The 24,936-nt window shown below is 49.1% G+C and overlaps 8 non-coding genes and 1 pseudogene across 8 annotated transcripts; 8 read left to right on the top strand and 1 right to left on the bottom strand.

Moving 5' to 3' along the window:
• Window positions 1-1,198: 1,198 nt before the first annotated feature.
• Window positions 1,199-24,792, bottom strand: LOC127586496 (zona pellucida sperm-binding protein 3-like; annotated as a pseudogene).
• Window positions 6,827-6,898, top strand: trnae-cuc (transfer RNA glutamic acid (anticodon CUC)). The gene has a single exon. It is a non-coding gene; the product is annotated as a tRNA-Glu (tRNA).
• Window positions 9,228-9,299, top strand: trnae-cuc (transfer RNA glutamic acid (anticodon CUC)). The gene has a single exon. It is a non-coding gene; the product is annotated as a tRNA-Glu (tRNA).
• On the top strand, window positions 11,554-11,625 carry trnae-cuc (transfer RNA glutamic acid (anticodon CUC)). The gene has a single exon. It is a non-coding gene; the product is annotated as a tRNA-Glu (tRNA).
• trnae-uuc (transfer RNA glutamic acid (anticodon UUC)) lies at window positions 13,978-14,049 on the top strand. Its single transcript has one exon. It is a non-coding gene; the product is annotated as a tRNA-Glu (tRNA).
• Window positions 16,394-16,465, top strand: trnae-cuc (transfer RNA glutamic acid (anticodon CUC)). The gene has a single exon. It is a non-coding gene; the product is annotated as a tRNA-Glu (tRNA).
• On the top strand, window positions 18,798-18,869 carry trnae-cuc (transfer RNA glutamic acid (anticodon CUC)). The gene has a single exon. It is a non-coding gene; the product is annotated as a tRNA-Glu (tRNA).
• On the top strand, window positions 21,149-21,220 carry trnae-cuc (transfer RNA glutamic acid (anticodon CUC)). Its single transcript has one exon. It is a non-coding gene; the product is annotated as a tRNA-Glu (tRNA).
• On the top strand, window positions 23,501-23,572 carry trnae-cuc (transfer RNA glutamic acid (anticodon CUC)). The gene has a single exon. It is a non-coding gene; the product is annotated as a tRNA-Glu (tRNA).
• Window positions 24,793-24,936: the final 144 nt, after the last annotated feature.

Here is a 24,936-nt window from a genome sequence, read left to right as displayed (position 1 = left end):
TGTGTGGAAGACCACGATTCGGATGCTTTTCGGGGTGAGGAAGTCACTACCGAGTAAACACTGAAGTGTCGTTTGGGGTTCCATCGTAGAACGTTTGGATTTCGTAATTACTCTCTCTATGTTTCTCTACATAGATGTCTTATCTTCAGACAACGGTGGTTGTTGAAGAAGCCTTTGCTCATGTTTCACCTTATGGCTTGTGGAACTGAACTTTAAGAAATATTCCTGAACTTGGAGTTTGGGACTTTGCCACACACACACACACAGAGTTTAGTTTTTGGGGTTAACGTTCAAGGTTTAACATTTGAATTCTAACATACTAACATTTTTACTTCTATTTTTCATATTATCATAAGTAGTGATTAATAAAATAGTTTTTAAACACTGAATCATGCTCAGTGTGTTTCTTTTGTTGCTGGTTCGTGACAGATCTCACTACATGGAACAGGACAGGAATGAGACGGACCCTTGCAGGACCAGGACGGAAACAGTTTCCAGTGAGTGCCTGGAATAAATGAGGTGGGTGCACAATGACTAACTTCAAATCCTGTCCAAAGGAATTATCAACACAGCAAGGTCACAGACAAGAGCAGAAGATGCAAGGTGCCTGCACTGTATCTGTTGGGCATGTGGGTGAATTGAGTCAACAGGAGAGAAATCTCACCTGGGCCCTGGATGAATGACCTCAGACCCTGTGACAGTGGCCCAGTTCTAGACTCCAGAGGAAACAAACTCACCAATCCCTCAGTCTGAACCTTCCAATATAACTGCCTCACTCCAATTCAAGTACAGGACCATCTGAGCTCACTCCACACAGGAATGGAGCTGCTCCTGGAACCCACAAAAGACAACTTGGGGGCAAGGCTGCTCCCAGTGGGACAAAACCAATCCCACATCCCCTTCCGCAGAAGCAGATGTGACCAGTGACAAACTGATCTACAAATGTCACGATGTTGCATCCAGTTCTGACATCAGTGACCAGGCAGCACTGCCGGGGTCAGAGACACACCCATTGATTCCTGGTTCCCATGGTGATAGCCCTGTGCAAGCAGCACATGTGTGTAAAAGCACTGGTACAAATTGGACAACCCCAAGCTCAGGGACACGGGACACCACACCAGGTAGAAACAACTACTGCTTTATTGGTCATTGATCAGTAACTGACCAGGATTTGCTGGTGTTTCCTATACAGCAGAGATCAGAGACAGAGCTGTCACAGTCAGAGCCACGGACAGGACCACCTCAGTCTCCACACGTACAGAGCAATGAGAAACCAGTGGTCAGTGAGGGAAACCCCGAGGAGCAAGTGGAAACTGGCAGTGGGTCAGCTCACCCCCTGGAGACCTCTCCAGTCTCCGATGCTCAATCTCATTCAGGGACTCCTTGACCAGGTGGGTGGCAGTGTCCAGATTGACCAGGGGTCCTAGTGAAGCCTCCCCCTCCTAATTCACTCCAGCATCACTCCCGCAGGGTCACACATTCCAGGTAGTGGGTGGGGTGGGAAGGAGAGATGTCACGTTCTATCATCCAGACCACCAACATCCTACTAGCTTCAGGCACAAGGTCCCTCCTTCCTCTGGAAGGGAATCAGAACTCCTGTGGCACTGCAGTTGCCCACGTGACAACAGGCACAAACGTCAGTGTTTGATTCTTCCAGTGGGCTCCAGCTCAACAAGAGAACCAATCCATCAGTCAGGTGGGGCATCACTTCACCAGGAACCCACCCGAGGGGGAGAGGGGCACACATACTCTGCATCTTCTTCAAAGTACAAGCTTTGCTCATAGAATCTCTCTGATCCACTGCAGTAACTCTCAGGAGACAGCTGATGAAAACCTGAGGACACAATGAACACCTCATTTAGTGACTCCCTCCCAACATGGAGAACTGAAAGTCTGGGGTCCTCTTACCAAGGAACGGTCATCTCCATAGAAGCAGAATGCATCCAGGTCAAACCGGAGCGTGTCCAGCTCACGCTCCCCTCTCGGTAGCACGAAGGTTGAAGAGGAGTCCTCAGCTCTGCTGTCCAGGAGGCAACTGTGGATGAAGAGACATGAAGTGAATCAAGTGAAACCACTGAGACAGGAGCAGCTGGAGAAAGCAGACAGCTCCTTACCCATTGTAGTCAATGATGGGCTATCTGGGGGTGGAGTCCTTGTCTGGGCTCAGTGTGGCTACACACCAGTCAATGTAGAGCTTCAAGGGCACGTGGGTGGCCATTGAAACAGAGGCCTCGATGTGAATGAGGTCCCCCAAATAGTAGACAGTGGAGGTGCACTCTGTGACCCAGTCATCTGGCGAACAAGAGGACAAGGGTTGGAGACAGTGGGTCTAACTCCCAGTGGGAGATTCCAGGAATCCCCTTCCCATCCACCCAGCACACACCATTCATCAGACGCAGTGAGAATGACAGATGCCCTTCTCCAGCCTTGGTGGAGCTGAACAGGATCCAGGTGGGTTTGATCCATCACTGCTCACGTTGCCCTTCCTGCAGGGACAGAGCAGCCATTTTAGGAGAACTTCAGGGAACACATTAGCCTGAGATTTCACCAGTGAATTCACCCAGTGGTTACCTGAAATAATGACACTCAATGGTAATGATGGCTCCATTAGTTCGTACAATGACAGATCCGTGAGCCTGGGGGATGGTTCAGCTGGGTGGTGTAGACCAGGAAATCTCCAACCATCTGAAAGACAAGTTTACCCAGGGGAGCAGGTGTCAGTGAGGAATGGTCAGTCTGGTTGTGAAATTGGTCACCACGTCACCATTTGAGATGGAAACATCTCAGTGGGGGAGAACAATGAGATCCTGCCCCATTCGCACTGATCCTGTGGAACAGGGACAGATCCCAGTTACAGTTCATTGTGATGTGGGAACCCTCATGGGGTGCTGTGGTGTGGGGAGGTCTGACACTGGCCCAATAACACCACCATTCACTCTTTCCATCACTGGTTCAATTAAATTTCCCCTTCCCAGTCAGGTGGTTTCTGGGCTGCCAGTCACCAGACAGGCACTGCAATCCCCAACCTCACTGGTTACCCAATGCCCTTCAGGGAAGAGTTGCCAGCTGTGGCCCAGTGGGTAGCACTCCCACCGGGAAAGTTCATGGGTCAGGGTCCCACTCCCGAGACTGCAGCCAAATACAAGCCAAGACCCTCAATGTAGAACCAGAGGAGTTGCTGCCTGTCAGATTGAATGGACAATTTATTGAACATCACAGCACAGCCCTTTGGCCCACAAGGTCATGCCAACATTTTATCCTGCTCCAAGATCTAACTCTTCCCTCCCACATAACCCTCCATTTTTCTATCATTCATGTGCCTAAGAGTCTCTTAAATGTCCCTAATGTGTCTGTCTCCACCAAATGCCAGCAGTGCATTCCACGCACCCACTCGAAAAACAAACTTTCCTCTGAAGTTCTCCGTATACCTTCCTCCAATCACCTTAGAATTATGCACCCCCTTATGTTAGCCATTTTCGCCTTGGGAAAAAGTCTCTGTCCACACTATCTATGCCCCTTATCATCTTGTACATTTCTCATCCTCCTTCGCTCCAAAGAGAAAAGCCCTTGCTCACTCGATCTATCTTCATAAGATACGCTGTCCAATCCAGGCAGCATCCTGGTAAACCTCTGCACCCTCTCTAAAGCTTGCACATCGTTCTAATAATGAGGTGACCAGAACCGAACACAATACTCCAAGTGTTGTCTGATCAGAGTTTCATAGAGCTGTAACATTACCTCATGGTTCGAGGGCAATACCCTGACAAATGAAGGTCCACACTCCATACGCCTTCTTCACAACCCAATCAACCTTGAAGGATCTATGGACGTGGACCCCAAGATTCCTCTGTTCCTCCACACTGCAAAGAGTTGTGCCATTAACCTTGTATTCTGCCTTCAGATTTGAGCTTCCAGACTGCATCACTTCACACTTTTCAGTGTTGAACTCCATCTGCCACTTCTCAGCCCAGCTCTGCATCTTATCGATCCTGTTGTAACCTACAGCAACCTTCTGCACTATTCACAACAGCACCAACCTTTATCATCTACAGACTTACTGACCCACCCTTCCACATCCAAGTCACATATACAATTTTTAAAAAAATCATGAAGAGCAGGGGTCCCAGAACAGATCCCTGCAGAACACCACTGGTCACTGACCTCTAGGAAGAATATACTCCATCTACAACCACCCTCACTTCTATGGGTGAGCCAATTCCGAATCCGCACAGTCAACTTTCCCTGGATCCCATGCCTCATGAATTACTGAATGACCCTTCCATGAGGAACATTAACCACCTTACTAAAATCCACATACACTGCTCTACCTTCAATGTGCTTTGTCACATCCTCAGAATTCAGTCAGGCTCACGAGGCACGACCCACCCTTCACAAAGCCATACTGACTGCCCCTAATCAGCCTATGCTTCTCCAAATGCTCATGAATCCTGTCTCTAAGAACCTTCTCCAGTAATTTCCCCACCACTGAAGACTCACCGGTCTGTAATTCCCAGGGTTATCCATATGCCCTTAAACATGTGCCACCCTCCAATCATCTGTGGCAAGAGAGGATGCAAAGATCATCAACTTCACGTCCATGACAATGAACTTACATACCCAAAGTACAAGTTCCATAAAAATTAGCTTTTCACAGCAACAGCACTGTACATTACAAAGATGTTAAAACAATATTTAACAAATTACACACAACAAAACAAACATAATGACATTAGAGCCACTTGAGGGGAAGGAAAAACAAATATAGTCCAAGTTTCTTGGAAAATTTAGGTTTTCTAGGTCACTGCAAGAACCTGATGGCAGTGGGGAGGAAACTGTTGTTGGACCTTGAGGTGTGTGCTTCAATCGTTCCATTGCCACAGACACATTTCAGTGTCAAGAAGCACAGGAGGAGGCTGGAAGGAGCCAAGATTGGAAGGAACTGCAAGGTCAGGAAGCAGGAGTCAACTTCAACCAACCACCAGAACAAGAGCAAGTTACATTTCCAGAGCCCAGGGAGGAGATTGATCACCCAGTGTTCAGGAGTTCAGTGTGGGACCAATCCAGACACCAGGCTCAGGGCAAGAGTTGGAGAGGGCCCTCACCTGCAACCTGCTGCCACACTCATGAAGACCATAGTCAAAGAGGACCATGTGGTTCTGGGAAAGATCCCAGTTGGTCAATGACCTGCTGCCCCCAGGGTCAGGTCAGCAGCTTTAATCAGGTGTCCAGTTCCAAATAAATCTCTGTGGACCCTGAGCAGTAGGTTGTGCTCCCCACACTGCACCATCACAGTCTGTAGTGGAGACACACTTCAGCCCTCAGACACATGGAAACCAGACCCAAAGGAAGGCCCAGCAGTGATGGCTTTCTCAATGCTCCATGGGAAATGCCTGCTTCCAAACAGCTCCAAGCAAAACCAACAGAGAGACCAAGACCTTCACCAAACACCCCATTATACAAATCACTGCAACTCAGTGAGAACTCAGCACACGACTCACTCCCTTTAATACACACAACCCAGTGACTCCTGAAACTGATTGGACCAGGGAGGGGAAACTCAACCACCTGATGATGTCTTTGCATCCAACAATTCACTGACTGGCTGGTTTACAGGAAGCTTCCACCCAGAGGCTGGGTTAGTCATCAGGAGCTGGTCCAATGGAAGGGCTCCTGGTTGGGGATAATCTGGGCCAATGGGAACAGGATTAGTTAACTTTTGTGCCTCATTTTCCCAGGTATTTCTCTGACTTTGAAGATAAAAAAACTTTGAAGGAAGTATCAACTTCAATGAAGTGGGTGAATGTACTCAGTCTTTTTCCCAGGGTTGGGGAATCGAGGATGAAGGGGATCATTTAAAGGTGAGAAGGGAAAGATTTAAAAGGAAATTGAGAGACAAGTTTATTTACACGGAGAGTGGTTTGTATGTGGAATGAGCTGCGAGAGGAATTGGTGGAGGCAGGTACAATAACTTCGAAAAGGCAGTTGGGAAGGTACGTGGAGAGGAAAGGTTTAGACGGATATGGGCCAAACACATGCAGATGGGACTAGCATGATATGGGCATTTTGGTCAGCATGGACGAGTTGGGCCAAATGCCTTCTTCACCACCCTGTCTACCTGAGTCAACACATCCGGGGAAATGTGTACCAGCACCGCGAGGTCTCTCTGCTCTACAACACTCACCAGGGCCCTGTCATTCATTCTGCAAGTCCTACCCTTGTTTAACTTCCCAAAGGCGAACATGTTGCCTTGAACGTTCAGTCTTGCACACTGGGTCTTCTTATGATTCAAGGATATTTTCATAGTTAAATGAAGATTGTTTCAGGTGGGGGCAGACCACACACACACATGAACGCCTGAAAATAGGTCCTTTTCAGGCTGGGGGGATGTAACTCGAGGAGTGCCCAAGGGATCAGTTCTTGGCCCTCTGGAGTTGTTCACTATTCCCATCACTGACCAGGAGGTGCGAACGAAATGTAAGGTTTGCAAGTTTCCGAGGATACAAAGCGAGGTGGGAGGGCATGTTGTGATGAGCACATTGTGTTCTGTAACGGGGTGGAGATGTACTGAGTGACTGGGCAAAACGTGTCAGATGGAACTTAAAGTGGGGAGAGTGTGTGAGGCCCGCAGACTCCCTGCCCTCGGTCTGCAGGTCAAACTCATCAGCAGGGTCACCCGAGTGTGGAGGGGGAATCCCATGTGATTGGACGAGAGTCTATCATGTGATGCAGGAACGAACTCTCGGTGTGAGTCACTCACTCCCCACAAACGTCAGTGAGGGTGAGTGATGGGAGGTGGAGGAGCTGCCGAGTGAGGGAGGCAGCAGCTTCCCTGGTGGTCTAGTGGTTAGGATTCGGCGCTCTCACCGCCGCGGCCCGGGTTCGATTCCCGGTCAGGGAACAGTTCCTTTTGCTCTCAGCCCTCGCTGCACTTCAGCGCTGGACTGCAGGCAGTTTCTTGAAAAGTTTGTGTCCTTCAAAATACCTCGCCTGACACCACAGCTGGTAACGAGCTGGTCTTTCTTAGTCGGGGCACTGACTTCACGAGTCAGGAATTTATGCTGCAGCTTTAGAAAACTGTGGTTAGGCCGCATCTGGAGTATTGCATTCAGTTCTAGTGGCCCGTTACAGGAAGGATGTGGGGGCTTTGGAGAGGGTCCAGAAGACATTTACCAGGATTAGAGGGCATGAGCTATAAGGAGAGATTGGACAAACTTGGGTTGCTTTCCTCCTGATGGAGGTTTATAAGATTATGAGAGGCACAGAGGAGACAGCTGGTATCTTTCTCCCAGAGTTGAAACCGAATACTAGAAGGCATGTATTTAAGATGAGAGGGGATAAGTTCAAAGGAGACGTGCGGGGCAAGTCCTTTATACAGAGAGTGCTGGGTGCCTGGAATGTGCTGCCAGGGGTGGTGGTGGAGGGATATATGATAGAGGTGTTTAAGAGGCTCTTCGATAGGTCGGAGGATGTGCAGGGAATGAAGGGATGTTCACATTGTGTACGCAGAAGGGATTGGTTTAGTTAGTTGTTTAATTACAGTTTGACAGACAGAAAATGCTGGAGGATCTCAGCAGGTCAGGCAGCATCTACGGAGGGGAAATAATGAGTCGACGTTTTGGGCCGAGACACTTCATCAGGACTGGAAAGGAAGAGGGCAGAAGGCAGAATAAGATATTGTGGGGAGCGGGGAGGAGCAGAAACTGGCAGGTGATGGATGAGCCCTTATCCGGGTCTCTTTTTATTCTGCCTTCTGGCCTCTTCTGTTCCAGTCCTGACGAAGGGTGTCAACCCGAAATGTTAACTGTTAATTTCCCTCCACGGATGCTGCCTGACCTGCTGAGTTCCTCCAGCATTTTGTGAGCGTTGCTTCGGAATCCAGCATCTGCAGAATGTCCTGTTTCTCTTAATTACTAGTTTAATTAGTTTGGCCCAACATGGTGGGACGTGGGGCCAGTTCCTGAGCTGTGCTGTTCTGTGTTCTAAAACAATTCAAAATGCTGAACAAACTATGAAGGAAGGGCTATTTGAAGGCTCTGAGTGTAATCAGCAGGGTTCGATGGTTCTTTCAGGAAGGATGGAAGGAGGTTGGAGTTCATAAATATTTGTGTTTTTTCTTGTAATTATCATGGTTAATTGATTTATTTTATGTTTCTTTTTTGGAATGCAGCTGATATGGCGCTATGTGCCTGTGATAATGCTGCAAGTATGTCTTCCATTGCAGCTGTGCACACATGGTCTTGTGCACGTGATAATAAACTCAACTTGAAAGAATGCACTTAGAACAAAAAAAAACAAAGTCCATTTTAGTGCAACGTGCTCCCAGTCTCACCAATGTCTTGTACGGTTGAGACCTGACATCACAACTTTTGTACCTGATACCATGACTGATGAAGGCCAGTGTGCCAAATGCCTTCTTCACCACCCTGTCTACCTGCGTCGACATTTCCATCAAATTGTGTACCAGCACCCTGAGGTCTCTTTACTCTACAATGCTTGCCAGGGTCCTGTCGTTCACTGTGCAAGTCCTGCCCTGGTTTAACTTCCCAAAGGCGAATATGTTGCCTTGAATATTCAGTCTTACACACTGGGTCTTCTCATGATTAAAGGATATTTTCATAGTTAAATGAAGATTGTTTCAGATGGGGGTAGACCACACACACACACACACACACACACACACACACACACACACACACACACACACACACACACACACACACACACACACACACACACACGAACACCTGAAAATGGGTCCTTTTCAGGCTGGGGGGATGTAACTCGAGGAGTGCTCCAGGGATCGGTTCTTGGCCCTCTGGAGTTGTTCACTATTCCCATCACAGACCAGGAGGTGGGAACAAAATGTAAGTTTTGCAAGTTTCCGAGGATACAAAGCGAGGTGGGAGGGCACGTTGTGATGAGCACATTGTGTTCTGTAACGGGGTGGAGATGTACTGAGTTACTGGGCAAAACGTGTCAAGTGGATCTTAATGTGGGGAGAGAGTGGGGAGAGGGTGTGAGTCCCGCAGGCTCCCCACCCTCGGTCTGTGTGTCAAACCCATCAGCAGGGTCACCCGAGTGTGGAGGGGCAGTCCCATGTGATTGGACGAGAGTCAATCACGTGATGCAGGAACGGACTCTCGGTGTGAGTCACTCACTCCCCAGAAACGTCAGTGAGGGTGAGTGACGGGAGGTGGAGGAGCTGCCGAGTGAGGGAGGCAGCAGCTTCCCTGGTGGTCTAGTGGTTAGGATTCGGTGCTCTCACCGCCGCGGCCCGGGTTCGATTCCCGGTCAGGGAACAGTTCCTTTTGCTCTCAGTCCTCGCTGCACTTCAGCGCTGGACTGCTGGCAGTTTCTTGAAAAGTTTGTGTCCTTCAAAATACCTCGCCTGACACCACAGCTGGTAACGAGCTGGTCTTTCTTAGTCGGGGCACTGACTTCAGGAAGTTATGCTGTAGCTTTAGAAAACTGTGGTTAGGCTGAATCTGGAGTATTGGATTCAGTTCTGGTCACCCCGTTATAGAAATGATGTGGGGGCTTTGGAGAGGGTCCAGAAGACATTTACCAGGATTAGAGGGCATGAGCTATAAGGAGAGATTGGACAAACTTTCGTTGCATTCTCTGGAGCAGCGGAGGCTGAGGGGAGACCTGATGGAGGTTTATAAGATTGCAAGAGGCACAGACAGAGTAGACAGCCCGTATCTTTTTCCCAGAGTTGAAATCTAATACTAGAAGGCAAGTATTTAAGATGAGAGGGTTAAGTTCAAAGGAGATGTGTGGGGCAAGTCCTTTACACAGAGAGTGGTGGGTGTCTGGAATGTGCTTCCAGCTGTGGTGGTGGAGGGATATACGATTGAAGTGTCTAAGAGGCTCTTCGATAGGTAGGAGGATGTGCAGGGAATGGAGGGATGTGCACATTGTGTAGGCAGAAGGGATTCGTTTAGTTAGTTGTTTAATTACAGTTTGACAGCCACAAAATGCTGGAGGATCTCAGCAGGTCAGGCAGCATCTATGGTGGGGAATAAACAGTCGACGTTTCGTGCCGAGACCTTTCATCAGGATTGGAAAGGAAGAGGGCAGAAGGCAGAATAAGATGTTGGGGGGAGGGGGGAGGAGCAGAAACCGGCAGGTGATGGGTGAGCCCCCCTCCCTGTATCTTTTTATTCTGCCTTCTGCTCTCTTCTGTTCCAGTCCTGATGAAGGGTGTCAACCCGAAATGTTAACTGTTTATTTCCCTCCACGGATGCTGCCTGACCTGCTGACTTCCTCCAGCATTTTGTGTGTGTTGCTTCAGAATCCAGCATCTGCAGAATATGGTGTCACCTAATTACTAGTATAGTCAGTTCGGTCCAACATGGTAGGACGTGGGGCCTGTTCCTGAGCTGCACTGTTCTGTGCTCTAAAACAATTCAAAATGCCGAACAAACTATGAAGGAAGGGCTACTTGAAGGCGGGTTGGATGGTTCGTTCAGGAAGGATGGAAGGAGGTTGGTGTTCATAAATATTTGTGTTTTTTCTTGTAATTATCATGCATAATTGGTTGATTTTATGTTTCTTTTTTGGAATGCAGCTGATATGACGCTCTGTGCCTGTGATGCTGCTGCAAGTAAGTTTTCCATTGCACCGGTGCACACATGGTCTTGTGCACGTGACAATAAACTCAACTTGAAAAAACACACTTACAACAAAAAAAAACAAAGTCCATTTTAGTGCAAAGTGGTCCCAGTCTCACCAATGTCTTGTATGGCTGAGACCTGACATCACAACTCTCGTACCTGATATCCTGACTGATGAAGACGAGCATGCAAAATGGCTTCTTCACCACTCTGTCTACCTGCATCGACACTTCCAGGGAACCGTGTACCAGCACCCCGAGGTCTCTCTGCTCTACAACACTCGCCAGGGCCCTGTCTTTCACTCTGCAAGTCCTGCCCTGGTTTAACTTCCCAAAGGAGAACATGTTGCCTTGAATGTTCAGTCTCACACACTGGGTCTTCTTATGATTAAAGGATACTTTCAGAGATAAGTGAAGATTGTTTCATGTGCAGGCATAACACACACACACAAACACCTGGAAATGGGTCCTTTACAGGCTCGGGGGATGTAACTCGAGGAGTGCCCCAGGGATCGGTTCTTGGCCCTCTGAAGTTGTTCACTATTCCCATCACTGACCAGAAGGTGGGAACAAAATATAAGGTTTGCAAGAGTCCGAGGATACAAAGCGAGGTGGGAGGGCACGTTGTGATGAGAACATTGTGTTCTGTGACGGGGTGGAGATGTACTGAGTGACTGGGTAAAATGTATTAGGTGGAGCTCAACGTTGGGAGGGACCGGGGAGAGAGTGTGAGGCCCCAGGCTCCCCGCCCTCGGTCTGTGTGTCAAACCCATCGGCAGTGTCACCTGAGTGTGGAGGGGGAGTCCCATAAGATTGGACGAGAGTCGATCACGTGATGCAGCAACTAACTCCCGGTGTGGGTCACTCACTCCCCACAAACGTCAGTGAGTGTGAGTGACAGGAGGTGAACGAGCTGCCAAGTGAGGGAGGCAGCAGCTTCCCTGGTGGTCTAGTGGTTAGGATTCGGCGCTCTCACCGCCGCGGCCCAGGTTCGATTCCCGGTCAGGGAACAGTTTGTTATACTCTCAGTCCTCGCTGAACTTCAGCGCTGGACTGTTGTGAGTTTCTTGAAAAGTTTGTGTCCTTCAAAATACCTCGCCTGACACCACAACTGGTAACGAGCTGGTCTTTCTTAGTCGGGGTACTGACTTCAGGAGTCAGGAAGTTATGCTGCAGCTTTAGAAAACTGTGGTTTGGCCGCATCTGGAGTATTGCATTCAGTTCTGGTCGCCCTGTTGCAGGAAGGATGTGGGGGCTTTGGAGAGGGTCCAGAAGACATTTACCAGGATTAAAGGGCATGAGCTATAAGGAGAGGTGGGACAAACTTGGGTTGCTTTCTTTGGAACAGCGGAGGCTGAGGGGAGACCTGATGGTGGTTTACAAGATTATGAGAGGCAGAAATAGAGTAGACAGTCGGTATCATTTTCCCTGGGTTGAAATCTAATACTAGAAGGCATGTATTTAAGATGAGAGGGGAGAAGTTCAAAGGAGATGTGTGGGGCAAGTCCTTTACACAGAGAGTGGAGGGTGTCTGGAATGTGCTGCCAGGGGTGGTGGTGGAGGCAGATACGATAGAGGTGTTTAAGAGGCTCTTCGATAGGTAGGAGGATGTGCAGGGAATGGAGGGATGTTCACATTGTGTTGGCAGAAGGGATTGGTTTAGATGGTTGTTTAATTACAGTTTGACAGCCACAAAATGCTGGAGGATCTCAGCAGGTCAGGCAGCATCTATGGAGGAAAATAAACAGTCAACGTTTCGGGCCGAGACCCTTCATCAGGACTGGAAAGGAAGAGGGCAGAAGGCAGAATAAGATGTTGGGGGGAGGGGGGAGGAGCAGAAACCGGCAGGTGATGGGTGAGCCCCTCTCCCCGTATCTTTTTATTTTGCCTTCTGCCCTCTTCTGTTCCAGTCCTGATGAAGGGTGTCAACCCGAAATGTTAACTGTTTATTTCCCTCCATAGATGCTGCCAAACCTGCTGAGTTCCTCTGGCATTTTGTGTGTGTTGCTTCAGAATCCAGCATCTGCAGAATATGGTGTCACCTAATCACTAGTTTATTCAGTTCGGTCCAACATGGTGGGATGTGGGGCTTGTTCCTGAGCTGCTCTGTTCTGTGTTCTAAAACAATTCAAAATGCTGAACAGACTATGAAGGAAGGGCTATCTAAAGGCTCTGAATGTAATCAGCAGTGTTGGATCGTTCTTTCAGGAGGGATGTAGAGAGGTTGGTGTTCATAAATATTTGTATCTTTTCTTGCAATTATTGTGCATAATTGGTTTAATTGATGTTAAGAGTGCTGATATGACGCTTGGTGCTGGTCATTCTGCTGCAAGTAAGTTTTCCATTGCAGCTGTGCAGACATGGACTTGTGCACGTGACAATAAACTCAACTTGAAAGAACACACTTTGCACTAAAATGGACTTTTTTGTTGTTCTAAGTGGTCCCAGTCTCACCAATGTCTTCTACGGCTGAGACCTGACTTCACTACTCTTGTACCTGATATCATGACTGAGGAAGACCAGTGTGCCAAATGCGTTCTTCACCACCCTGTCTACCTGTCGACACTACCGGAGAACCGTGTATCAGCACCCCGAGGTCTCTCTGCTCTTCAACGCTCGCCAGGGCCCTGTCGATCACTGTGCAAGTCCTGCCCTGGTTTAACTTCCCAACGGCGAATATGTTGCCTTGAATATTCAGTCTTAACACTGGGTCTTCTTATGATTAAGGGATATTTTCATAGATAAATGAAGATTGTTTCAGGTCGGGGTAGACCACACACACACACACACACACACACACACACACACACACACACACACACACACACACACACACACACACACACACACACACACACACGAACACCTGAAAATGGGTCCTTTTCAGGGTGAAGGGATGTAACACAAGGAGTACCCCAGGGATCGGTTCTTGGCCCTCTGGAGTTGTTCACTATTCCCATCACTGACCAGGAGGTGGGAACGAAATGTAAGGTTTGCAAGTTTCCGAGGATACAAAGCGAGGTGGGAGGGCACGTTGTGATGAGCACATTGTGTTCTGTAACGGGGTGGAGATGTACTGAGTGACTGGGCAAACCGTGTCAGGTGGATCTTAATGTGGGGAGAGTGTGAGGAGAAAGTGTGAGGAGAAAGTATGAGGCCCGCAGGCTCCCCGCCCTCGGTCTGTGCGTCAAACCCATCGGCAGGGTCACCCGAGTGTGGAGGGGGAGTCCCATGTGATTGGACGGGAGTCGATCACGTGATGCAGGAACGGACTCTCGGTGTGAGTCACTCACTCCCCACAAACGTCAGTGAGGGTGAGTGACGGGAGGTGGAGGAGCTGCCGAGTGAGGGAGGCAGCAGCTTCCCTGGTGGTCTAGTGGTTAGGATTCGGCGCTTTCACCGTTGCGGCCCGGGTTCGATTCCCGGTCAGGGAACAGTTCCTTTTGCTCTCAGTCCTCGCTGCACTTCAGCGCTGGACTGCTGGTACTTTCTTGAAAAGTTTGTGTCCTTCAAAATCCCTCGCCTGACACCACAGCTGGTAACGAGCTGGTCTTTCTTAGTCGGGGCACGGACTTCAAGAGTCAGGAAGTTATGCTGCAGCTTTAGAAAACTGTGGTTCGGCTGCATCTGAAGTATTGGATTCAGTTCTGGCCACCCCATTACGGGAAGGATGTGGGGGCTTTGGAGAGGGTCTAGAAGACATTTAGCAGGATTAGAGGGCATGAGCTATAAGGAGATGGTGGACAAACTTTCGTTACTTTCTCTGGAGTGGCAGAGGCTGAGGTGAGACCTGATGGTGGTTTATAAGATTATGAGAGGCACAGACAGAGTAGACAGTCGGTATCCTTTTCCCAGAGTTGAAATCTAATAGTAGAAGGCATGTATTTAAGATGAGAGGGTTAAGTTGAAAGGAGACGTGCGGAAAAAGTCCTTTACACAGAGAGTGGTGGGTGTCTGGAATGTGCTGCCAGGGCTGGTGGTGGAGGCAGATACGATAGAGGCGTTTAAGAGGCTCTTCGATAGGTCGGTGGATGTGCAGGGAATGGGGGGATGTGCACATTGTGTAGGCAGAAGGGATTGGTTTAGTTAGTTGTTTAATTATAATTTGACAGACACAAAATGCTGAAGGAGCTCAGCAGGTCAGGCAGCATCTATGGAGGGGATTAAACAGTCAACGTTTTGGGCCGAGACCCTTCATCAGGAGTGGAAAGGAGGAGGGCTGAATGCAGAATAAGATTTTGGGGGGAGAGGGTAGGAGCAGAAGCTGGCAGGTGATGGGTGAGCCCCCCTCCCCGTATCTTTTTATTCTGCCTTCTGCTCTCTTCTGTTCCAGCCCTGATGAAGGGTGTCAACCTGAAATGTCAAATGTTTATTTCCCTCCACGGATCTGTCTGACCTGCTGAGTTCATCCTGCATTTTGTGTGCATTGCTTCAGATTCCAGCATCTGTAGAAAATCGTGTCTCCTAATTACCAGCTTAATCAGCTCACCCAACATGGTGGGATGTGGGGCCTGTTCCTGAGCTGTGCTGTTCTGTGTTCTAAAACATTTCAAAATGCTGAACAAACTATGAAGGAAGGGCTATTTGAAGGCTCTGAGTGTAATCAGCAGGGTTGGATGGTTCTTTCAGGAAGGTTGGAGAGAGGTTGGTGTACATAAATATTTGCATTTTTTCTTGTAATTATCATGCAGAATTGGTTTAATTGATGTTTCTCTTGTGAATCCTGCTGATATGATGCTCTGTGCCTGTGATACTGCTTCAAGTAAGTTTTCCATTGCACCTGTGCACACGTGACTTGTGCACGTGACAGTAAACTGAACCTGAATGAACACACTTTGCAGTAAATTGGACCTTTTTTTGTTCTAAGTGGTCCTCATCTCACCAATGTCTTGGACGGCTGAGACCTGACATCACAACTCTTTTACCTGAGACCCTGACTGATGAAGGCCAGTGTGCCAAATGGCTTCTTCACCACCCTGTCTACCTGCGTTGCTACTACCGGGGAACAATGTACCAGCACCCCGAGGTCTCTCTGATCTACAATGCTCGCTAGGGCCGTGTCATACACTGTGCAAGTCCTGCCCTGGTTTAACTCCGAAAGACGAACATGTTGCCTTGAATGTTCAGCCTTACACACTGGGTCTTCTTATGATTAAAGGATATTATCATAGATAAATGAAGATTGTTTCAGGTGGGGGCAGACCACACACACACACACACACACACACGCGCGCGTGTGCGCGCGCACACACACACACGCACTCACACAGACACACACGAACAACCGAAAATGGGTCCTTTTCAGGGTGGGGGGATGTAACTTGAGGAGTACCCCAGGGATCGGTTCTTGGCCCTCTGGAGTTGTTCACTATTCCCATCACTGACCAGGAGGTGGGAACGAAATGTAAGGTTTGCAAGTTTCCGAGGATACAAAGCGAGGTGGGAGGGCACGTTGTGATGAGCACATTGTGTTCTGTAACGGGGTGGAGTTGTACTGAGTGACTGGGCAAAACGTGTCAGGTGGATCCTAATGTGGGGAGAGAGTGGGGAGAGAGTGGGGAGAGAGTGTGAGTCCCGCAGGCTCCCCACCCTCGGTCAGTGTGTCAAACCCATCGGCAGTGTCACCCGAGTGTGGAGGGGGAGTCCCATGTGATTGGACGAGAGTCGATCACGTGATGCAGGAACGGACTTTCGGTGTGAGTCACTCACTCCCCACAAACGTCAGTGAGGGTGAGTGACGGGAGGTGGAGGAGCTGCCGAGTGAGGGAGGCAGCAGCTTCCCTGGTGGTCTAGTGGTTAGGATTCGGTGCTCTCACCGCCGCGGCCCGGGTTCGATTCCCGGTCAGGGAACAGTTCCTTTTGCTCTCAGCCCTCGCTGCACTTCAGCGCTGGACTGCAGGCAGTTTCTTGAAAAGTTTGTGTCCTTCAAAATACCTCGCCTGACACCACAGCTGGTAACGAGCTGGTCTTTCTTAGTCGGGGCACTGACTTCAGGAGTCAGGAAGTTATGCTGCAGCTTTAGAAAACTGTGGTTAGGCTGCATCTGGAGTATTGCATTCAGTTCTGGTGGCCCGTTACAGGAAGGATGTGGTGGCTTTGGAGAGGGTCCAGAAGACATTTACCAGGATTAGAGGGCATGAGCTATAAGGAGAGATTGGACAAACTTTCGTTGCTTTCTCTGGTGCGGCGGAGAATAAGGGGAGACCTGATGGAGGTTTATAAGATTATGAATGGCACAGAGTAGACAGCCCGTATCTTTTCCCAGAGTTGAAATCTAATACTAGAAGGCAAGTATTTAAGATGAGAGGGGTTAAGTTCAAAGGAGACGTGCGGGGCAAGTCCTTTACACAGAGAGTGGTGGGTGTCTGGAATGTGCTGCCAGGGCTGGTGGTGGAGGCAGATACGATAGAGGCGTTTAAGAGGCTCTTCGATAGGTCGGTGGATGTGCAGGGAATAGAGGGATGTGCACATTGTGTAGGCAGATGGGATTGGTTTAGTTAGTTGTTTAATTATAATTTGACAGACACAAAATGCTGAAGGAGCTCAGCAGGTCAGGCAGCATCTATGGAGGGGATTAAACAGTCAACGTTTTGGGCCGAGACCCTTCATCAGGAGTGGAAAGGAGGAGGGCAGAATGCAGAATAAGATTTTGGGGGGAGAGGGTAGGAGCAGAAGCTGGCAGGTGATGGGTGAGCCCCCCTCCCCGTATCTTTTTATTCTGCCTTCTGCTCTCTTCTGTTCCAGCCCTGATGAAGGGTGTCAACCCGAAATGTCAAATGTTTATTTCCCTCCACGGATCTGTCTGACCTGCTGATTTCATCCTGCATTTTGTGTGCATTGCTTCAGATTCCAGCATCTGTAGAAAAGCGTGTCTCCTAATTACCAGCTTAATCAGCTCACCCAACATGGTGGGATGTGGGGCCTGTTCCTGAGCTGTGCTGTTCTGTGTTCTAAAACATTTCAAAATGCTGAACAAACTATGAAGGAAGGGCTATTTGAAGGCTCTGAGTGTAATCAGCAGGGTTGGATGGTTCTTTCAGGAAGGTTGGAGAGAGGTTGGTGTACATAAATATTTGCATTTTTTCTTGTAATTATCATGCAGAATTGGTTTAATTGATGTTTCTCTTGTGAATCCTGCTGATATGACGCTCTGTGCCTGTGATACTGCTTCAAGTAAGTTTTCCATTGCACCTGTGCACACGTGACTTGTGCACGTGACAGTAAACTGAACCTGAATGAACACACTTTGCAGTAAATTGGACCTTTTTTTGTTCTAAGTGGTCCTCGTCTCACCAATGTCTTGGACGGCTGAGACCTGACATCACAACTCTTTTACCTGAGACCCTGACTGATGAAGGCCAGTGTGCCAAATGGCTTCTTCACCACCCTGTCTACCTGCGTTGCTACTACCGGGGAACAATGTACCAGCACCCCGAAGTCTCTGTGATCTACAATGCTCGCTAGGGCAGTGTCATACACTGTGCAAGTCCTGCCCTGGTTTAACTCCAAAAGACGAACATGTTGCCTTGAATGTTCAGCCTTACACACTGGGTCTTCTTATGATTAAAGGATATTTTCATAGATAAATGAAGATTGTTTCAGGTGGGGGCAGACCACACACACACACACACACACACACACACACACACGCACACACACACACACACACACACACACTCACACACACACACACGAACAACCGAAAATGGGTCCTTCTCAGGGTGGGGGGATGCAACTTGAGGAGTACCCCAGGGATCGGTTCTTGGCCCTCTGGAGTTGTTCACTATTCCCATCACTGACCAGGAGGTGGGAACGAAATGTAAGGTTTGCAAGTTTCCGAGGATACAAAGCGAGGTGGGAGGGCACGTTGTGATGAGCACATTGTGTTCTGTAACGGGGTGGAGATGTACTGAGTGACTGGGCAAAACGTGTCAGGTGGATCTTAATGTGGGGAGAGAGTGGGGAGAGAGTGTGAGTCCCGCAGGCTCCCCACCCTCGGTCTGTGTGTCAAACCCATCGGCAGTGTCACCCGAGTGTGGAGGGGGAGTCCCATGTGATTGGACGAGAGTCTATCATGTGATGCAGGAACGGACTCTCGGTGTGAGTCACTCACTCCCCACAAACGTCAGTGAGGGTGAGTGACGGGAGGTGGAGGAGCTGCCGAGTGAGGGAGGCAGCAGCTTCCCTGGTGGTCTAGTGGTTAGGATTCGGCGCTCTCACCGCCGCGGCCCGGGTTCGATTCCCGGTCAGGGAACAGTTCCTTTTGCTCTCAGTCCTCGCTGCACTTCAGCGCTGGACTGCAGGCAGTTTCTTGAAAAGTTTGTGTCCTTCAAAATACCTCGCCTGACACCACAGCTGGTAACGAGCTGGTCTTTCTTAGTCGGGGCACTGACTTCAGGAGTCAGGAATTTATGCTGCAGCTTTAGAAAACAGTGGTTAGGCTGCATCTGGAGTATTGCATTCAGTTCTGGTGGCCCGTTACAGGAAGGATGTGGTGGCTTTGGAGAGGGTCCAGAAGACATTTACCAGGATTAGAGGGCATGAGCTATAAGGAGAGATTGGACAAACTTTCGTTGCTTTCTCTGGGGCGGCGGAGAATAAGGGGAGACATGATGGAGGTTTATAAGATTATGAATGGCACAGAGTAGACAGCCCGTATCTTTTCCCAGAGTTGAAATCTAATACTAGAAGGCATGTATTTAAGATGAGAGGGTTAAGTTCAAAGGAGATGTGTGGGGCAAGTCCTTTACACAGAGAGTGGTGGGTGTCTGGAATGTGCTGCCAGGGCTGGTGGTGGAGGGAGTTACGATAGAGGTGTTTAAGAGGCTCTTCAATAGGTCGGAGCATGTGCAGGGAATGGAGGGATGTGCACATTGTGTAGGGAGAAGGGATTGGTTTAGTTAGTTGTTTAATTACAGTTTGACAGACACAAAATGCTGTAGGATCTCAGCAGGTCAGGCAGCATCTATGGTGGGGAATAGACAGTCGACGTTTCGGGCCGAGACCCTTCATCAGGTATGGAAAGGAACAGGCAGAAGGCAGAATAAGATGTTGAGGGGATGGGTTAGGAGCAGATTCTGACAGGTGATGGGTGAGCCCCCTCCCTGTATCTTTTTATTCTGCCTTCTGCGGTCTTCTGTTCCAGTCCTGATGAAGGGTGTCAACATGAAATGTTACCTGTTTATTTCCCTCCACGGATGCTGCCTGAGCTGCTGAGTTCCTCCAGCATTTTGTGTGCGATGCTTCAGAATCCAGCATCTGCAGAATCTCTTGTGTCTCCTAATTACTAGTTCAATCAGTTCGGCCCAACATGGTGGGACGTGGGGCGTGTTCCTGAGCTGCGCTGTTCTGTGTTCTAAAACAATTCAAAATGCTGAACAAACTATGAAGGAAGGGCTATTTGAAGGCTTTGAGTATAATCAGGAGAGTTGGACGGTTCTTTCAGGAAGGATGGAAGGAGGTTGGTGTTCATAAATATTTGTGTTTTTTCTTGTAATTATCATGCATAATTGGTTGATTTTATGTTTCTTTTTTGGAATGCAGCTGATATGACGCTCTGTGCCTGTGATGCTGCTGCAAGTAAGTTTTCCATTGCACCTGTGCACACATGGTCTTGTGCACGTGACAATAAACTCAACTTGAAAAAACGCACTTAGAACAATAAAAAACAAAGACCATTTTAGTGCAAAGTGGTCCCAGTCTCACCAATGTCTTGTACGGCTGAGACCTGACATCACAACTCTAGTACCTGATACCCTGACTGATGAAGGCTAACATGTAAAATGCCTTCTTCACCACTCTGTCTACCGGTGTTGACACTTCCAGGGAACCGTGTACCATCACCCCGAGGTCTCTCTGCTCTACAACACGCGCCAGGGCCCTGTCGTTCACTCTGCAAATCCTGCCCTGGTTTAACTTCCCAAAGGAGAACATGTTGCCTTGAATGTTCAGTCTCACACACTGGGTCTTCTTATGATTAAAGGATATTTTCAGAGATAAATGAAGATTGTTTCATGTGGGGGCAGAACACACACACACACACTCAAACACCTGGAAATGGGTCCTTTACAGGCTGGGGGGATGTAACTCGAGGAGTGCCCCAGGGATCGGTTCTTGGCTCTCTGGAGTTGCTCACTATTCCCATCACTGACCAGGAGGTGGGAACGAAATGTAAGTTTTGCAAGTTTCCGAGGATACAAAGCGAGGTGGGAGGGCACGTTGTGACGAGCACATTGTGTTCTGTAACGGGGTGGAGATGTACTGAGTGACTGGGCAAACCGTGTCAGGTGGATCTTAATGTGGGGAGAGAGTGGGGAGAGAATGTGAGGCCCGCAGGGTCCCTGCCCTCGGTCTGTGTGTGAAACCCATCGGCAGTGTCACCCGAGTGTGGAGGGGGAGTCCCATGTGATTGGACGAGAGTCAATCATGTGATGCAGGAACAGACTCTCGGTGTGAGTCACTCACTCCCCACAAACGTCAGTGAGGGTGAGTGACGGGAGGTGGAGGAGCTGCCGAGTGAGGGAGGCAGCAGCTTCCCTGGTGGTCTAGTGGTTAGGATTCGGCGCTCTCACCGCCGCGGCCCGGGTTCGATTCCCGGTCAGGGAACAGTTCCTTTTGCTCTCAGTCCTCGCTGCACTTCAGCGCTGGACTGCTGGTAGTTACTTGAAAAGTTTGTGTCCTTCAAAATACCTCGCCTGACACCACAGCTGGTAACGAGCTGGTCTTTCTTAGTCGGGGCACTGATTCAGGAGTCAGGAAGTTATGCTGCAGCTTTAGAAAACTGTGGTTCGGCCGCATCTGGAGTATTGCATTCAGTTCTGGTCGCCCCATTACAGGAAGGATGTGGGGGCTTTGGAGAGGGTCCAGATGACATTTACCAGGATTCGAGGGCATGATCTATAAGGAGAGGGTGGAGAAACTTTCGTTGCTTTCTGTGGAGCGGCAGAGGCTGAGGGGAGACCTGATGGAGTTTTATAAGATTATGAGAGGCACAGACAGAGTAGACAGTTGGTATCTTTTTCCCAGAGATGAAATCTAATACTAGAAGGCATGTATTTAAGATGAGAGGGTTAAGTTCAAAGGAGACGTGTGGGGCAAGTCCTTTACTCAGAGAGTGGTGGGTGTCTGGAATGTGCTGCCAGGGCTGGTGGTGGAGGGATATACGATAGAGGTGTTTAAGAGGCTCTTCAATAGGTCGGAGGATGTGCAGGGAATGGAGGGATGTGCACATTGTGTAGGGAGAAGGGATTGGTTTAGTTAGTTGTTTAATTACAGTTTGACAGACACAAAATGCTGTAGGATCTCAGCAGGTCAGGCAGCATCTATGGTGGGGAATAGACAGTCGACGTTTCGGGCCGAGACCCTTCATCAGGTATGGAAAGGAACAGGCAGAAGGCAGAATAAGATGTTGAGGGGATGGGTTAGGAGCAGATTCTGACAGGTGATGGGTGAGCCCCCTCCCTGTATCTTTTTATTCTGCCTTCTGCGGTCTTCTGTTCCAGTCCTGATGAAGGGTGTCAACATGAAATGTTACCTGTTTATTTCCCTCCACGGATGCTGCCTGAGCTGCTGAGTTCCTCCAGCATTTTGTGTGCGATGCTTCAGAATCCAGCATCTGCAGAATCTCTTGTGTCTCCTAATTACTAGTTCAATCAGTTCGGCCCAACATGGTGGGACGTGGGGCGTGTTCCTGAGCTGCGCTGTTCTGTGTTCTAAAACAATTCAAAATGCTGAACAAACTATGAAGGAAGGGCTATTTGAAGGCTTTGAGTATAATCAGGAGAGTTGGACGGTTCTTTCAGGAAGGATGGAAGGAGGTTGGTGTTCATAAATATTTGTGTTTTTTCTTGTAATTATCATGCATAATTGGTTGATTTTATGTTTCTTTTTTGGAATGCAGCTGATATGACGCTCTGTGCCTGTGATGCTGCTGCAAGTAAGTTTTCCATTGCACCTGTGCACACATGGTCTTGTGCACGTGACAATAAACTCAACTTGAAAAAACGCACTTAGAACAATAAAAAACAAAGACCATTTTAGTGCAAAGTGGTCCCAGTCTCACCAATGTCTTGTACGGCTGAGACCTGACATCACAACTCTAGTACCTGATACCCTGACTGATGAAGGCTAACATGCAAAATGCCTTCTTCACCACTCTGTCTACCTGTGTTGACACTTCCAGGGAACCGTGTACCATCACCCCGAGGTCTCTCTGCTCTACAACACGCGCCAGGGCCCTGTCGTTCACTCTGCAAGTTCTGCCCTGGTTTAACTTCCCAAAGGAGAACATGTTGCCTTGAATGTTCAGTCTCACACACTGGGTCTTCTTATGATTAAAGGATACTTTCAGAGATAAATGAAGATTGTTTCAGGTGGGGGCAGACCACACACACACACGGAACCTGAAAATGGGTCCTTTTCAGGCTGGAGGGTATGTAACTCGAGGAGTTGCCCAGGGATCGGTTCATTGCCCTCTGAATTTGTTCACTATTCCCATCACTGACCAGGAGTTGGGAACGAAATGTAAGGTTTGCAAGTTTCCGAGGATACAAAGTGAGGTGGGAGGGCACGTTGTGATGAGCACATTGTGTTCTGTAATGGGGTGGAGATGTATTGAGTGACTGGGCAAAACGTGTCAGGTGGATCTCAATGTGGGGAGAGAGTGGGGAGAGAGTGTGAGGCCCGCAGGCTCCCCACCCTCGGTCTGTGTGTGAAACCCATCGGCAGTGTCACCCGAGTGTGGAGGGGGAGTCCCATGTGATTGGACGAGAGTCGATCACGTGATGCAGGAACTGACTCTCGGTGTGAGTCACTCACTCCCCACAAACGTCAGTGAGGGTGAGTGACGGGAGGTGGAGGAGCTGCCGAGTGAGGGAGGCAGCAGCTTCCCTGGTGGTCTAGTGGTTAGGATTCGGCGCTCTCACCGCCGCGGCCCGGGTTCGATTCCCGGTCAGGGAACAGTTCCTTTTGTTCTCAGTCCTTGATGCACTTCAGCGCTGGACTGCTGTTAGTTTCTGGAAAAGTTTGTGTCCTTCAAAATACCTCGCCTGACACCACAGCTGGTAACGAGCTGGTCTTTCTTAGTTGGGGCACTGACTTCAGGAGTCAGAAAGTTATGCTGCAGCCTTAGAAAACTGTGGGTAGGCTGCATCTGGAGTATTGGATTCAGTTCTGGTCGCCCCGTTACAGGAAGGATGTGGGGGCTTTGGAGAGGGTCCAGAAGACATTTACCAGGATTAGAGGGGATGAGCTATAAGGAGAGGGTGGACAAACTTTCGTTGCATTCTCTGGAGCAGCGGAGGCTGAGGGGAGACCTGATGGAGGTTTATAAGATTATGTGAGGCACAGACAGAGTAGACAGCCGGTATCTTTTTCCCAGAGTTGAAATCTAATACTGGAAGGCATGTATTTAAGAGGAGAGGGTTAAGTTCAAAGGAGATGTGTGGGGCAAGTCCTTTACACAGAGAGTGGTGGGTGCCTGGAATGTGCTGCCAGGGCTGGTGGTGGAGGGATATATGATAGAGGCGTTTAAGACGCTCTTCGATAGGTCGGTGGATGTGCAGGGAATGGAGGGATGTTCACATTGTGTTGGCAGAAGGGATTGGATTAGTTAGTTGTTTAATTACAGTTTGACAGACGCAAAATGCTGGAGGAACTCGTCAGGCAGCATCTATGTTGGGCAAATTATCAGTGGACGATTCGGGCCGAGACCCTTCATCAGGATTGGAAAGGAAGAGGGCAGAAGGCAGAATAAGATGTTGAGGGGAGGGGGAGAAGCAGATTCTGGCAGGTGATGGGTGAGCCCCCCTCCCCGTGTTTTTATTCTGCCTTCTGCCCTCTTCTGTTCCAGTCCTGATGGGACTGTCCTCGCCCTTGTTCTCGAAGGACCCCAACGTCCTCACCCAGTCAACCACCTCCCCAAAAGTGGAGTCAAGTTGCAAAGAGTTAGGGGAATCTTCCTGTGTCTGAAGCTTCACGCTCCCAGCAGCACAGTTCCTCCCCTCACCCAGAATCTGCTCGACCCGCTGATCTCCTCCAGCGGACTGCTGCTCCAGTTTCCCGCGTCCGTCGTCTCTTACGTCTCCTACGTCTCCATCTTCCAGAAGCTTCCTGGCGCTGCAGCTCCCCTCACCCACACCGACAGTATTCCACATACCCATGGCAGGCAGAATCACCATCGCTGCTAGAGCAGATTGTGGTTAGAACCTCTCCCCAAACATCCTGAAAAAGCCACCCAACCCTGCTGATTTCTCAGAATCTTAAAATAACCCTTCCTTCATAGTGCTTCAACATTCTGAATTTTCTTTACCAGCTGTGGTGTA

This window comes from Pristis pectinata, chromosome 37 (assembly GCF_009764475.1).
Source record: "Pristis pectinata isolate sPriPec2 chromosome 37, sPriPec2.1.pri, whole genome shotgun sequence".
Classification (NCBI taxonomy): domain Eukaryota; kingdom Metazoa; phylum Chordata; class Chondrichthyes; order Rhinopristiformes; family Pristidae; genus Pristis; species Pristis pectinata.
Note: the sequence above shows the minus strand (reverse complement) of the source record. Positions and strands in the feature narration are given on the sequence as shown.